General features: G+C 40.0%; 1 pseudogene; it reads left to right on the top strand.

Moving 5' to 3' along the window:
* The first annotated feature begins 451 nt into the window (after positions 1-451).
* Positions 452-1,336, top strand: LOC112412923 (homeobox protein NANOG pseudogene; annotated as a pseudogene).
* Positions 1,337-2,088: the final 752 nt, after the last annotated feature.

The raw sequence follows: 2,088 nt of genomic DNA, 5'->3' as shown, positions 1-2,088 counted from the left end.
CCGATGTCTTACATAGCTTGATAACTCATATCTTTTTATTGATGAATAATATTCCATTGGGTGACTGGGCTCCAGTTTGTTTATTCATTTACCTATTCAAGAAGATCCTGGGTGCCTCCATTTTTTGGCAATTATTAATAAAGCACCTATAAACATTTCCATGCAGGCTTTCATGTAGATGCACATTTTAAAATTAGTTGGGTAGATATCAACAAGCACAATTACTGGAATGGTATGGTAAGGGTATGCTTAGTTTTGGTCATTTTCCTACATTGGGCTGGTAGGCTTCTGTTATCACACAGGTGACTTCCCTTCATCCCATATTTTTAATACTTTTATACCTGGAGATCTTCACCTTTCTCTAAGCTCTTTTACCTAGATTCTTAAGCCTGGACTTTTTCTACCATCTATCTAGCCCTTTGGTTTTCTCCCTTTCCTTCAATTCAACAACATGAGTGTGGACCCAGCTTGTCCCCAAAGCCTGCGTGGCCCCAAAGCATCCAATTATAGGGAATCTTCACTAATGCCTGAGATTTATGGGCCTGAAGAAAATTATGTGTCCTTGCAAATGTCATCTGCTGAAACCCACAACATGGAGATTGGACAGTCCTGATTCTTCCACAAGCCCCAGAGTAAAACTACTGGCCACGGCTGCAGACAAGAGCACAGAGAAGAAGGAAGAGAAGGTCCTGGTCAAGAAACAGAAGACCAGAACCGTGTTCTCTCAGACCCAGCTGTGTGTACTCAATGATAGGTTTCAGAGGCAGAAATACCTCAGCCTCCAGCAAATGTAGGAACTTTCCAACATCCTGAACCTTAGCTACAAACAGGTTAAGATCTGCTTCCAGAACCAGAGAATGAAACGTAAGAGGTGGCAGAAAAACAACTGGCCAAGGAATAGCAACATTGTGTGACTCAGGGCCCAGCAACTACAGAATACCCAGGCTTCTATTCCTACCACCAAGGATGCCTGGTGAACTCTTGCAGAAACCTGCCCATGTCGGGTAACCAGACCTGGAATAACCCAACTTGGAGCAACCAGAGCTGGAACAGTCAATCCTGGAGCAATCACCCTTGGAACAGTCAGACCTGGTGCCCCCAAGCTTGGAATAACTAGACTTGGAACAGTCAATTCAACAACTATGTTGAGGAATTCCTGCAGCCCCAGATCCAGTTCCAGCAAAATTCTCCTGTCAGTGATTTGGAGGCCACCTTGGAAACTGATGGGGAAAGCTATAACACAATGCAGCAAACTGCTAAGTATTTCAATTCACAACAGTAAAACATGGATTTATTCCCAAATTATTCTCTGAACATACAGCCTGAAGGTTTGTAACGATGGCTGTATTATTCAATCTCAATTTGAGCCTTGACTGTATTACTTCCCTAGAATTTTTCTTTTACAATTATGTATCTCTCTGCCTTGAAAAGCTGCTTTTCATTGTGCCTTTTGTGTCAATTTGGGGGTGTATGATTGGTGAGTAATCAAAGAGGCTTCAGAAGCATTGGCTTCTATAGACAACATGATAAAAGATGACTGGTAGCTATAGATAATTAGGTTGTAATACTATTTTTTGGATATCTTTAGGATCTAGAACCTAACCTCAAGAATAGGGAGCAAAAGTACAAAGATGTGTGATGAAGGATTATTCATATTTTCTGGGATGGGGAGGCTTTACTTGTTAAGAACCTCAGTTGTTAAGGTGAAGGGTTAAGCTACAATGTGCTTCACTGATTTCCTCTACTCATTTTTGCTATTTTACTACAACCCCTAATTTTTTCACCACTCTAGTATGTGTAGAAAGATGTTTTGATTTGTCCACATCATAATGCTACCAGTTGGCTGGTTCGTTTATAAGTACCAATAAAAAAAAAATTACCCATTAAAAAAAAAAAAAAAGAGTATGCTTAGCTTTGTAAGAAACTGCCCAGCTATCTTCCAAAGTGGCTATACCATCTACACTCCTAAATGCAATGCATTCCTGCTGCTTACCAGCAATCCTTACCAGCAAATAATATTGTCAGGTTTTCTCTATTTTATTCTTTCTGGTAGTTGTGTAGTAATATTTCCATAAATTTTTAAAACAT

This window comes from Neophocaena asiaeorientalis, unplaced genomic scaffold (genome assembly GCF_003031525.2).
Source record: "Neophocaena asiaeorientalis asiaeorientalis breed wild unplaced genomic scaffold, Neophocaena_asiaeorientalis_V1.1 scaffold230, whole genome shotgun sequence".
In the NCBI taxonomy this organism is placed as follows: domain Eukaryota; kingdom Metazoa; phylum Chordata; class Mammalia; order Artiodactyla; family Phocoenidae; genus Neophocaena; species Neophocaena asiaeorientalis.
The sequence above is the reverse complement of the archived record's forward strand: the minus strand, read 5'-3'. Positions and strand labels throughout refer to the sequence as shown.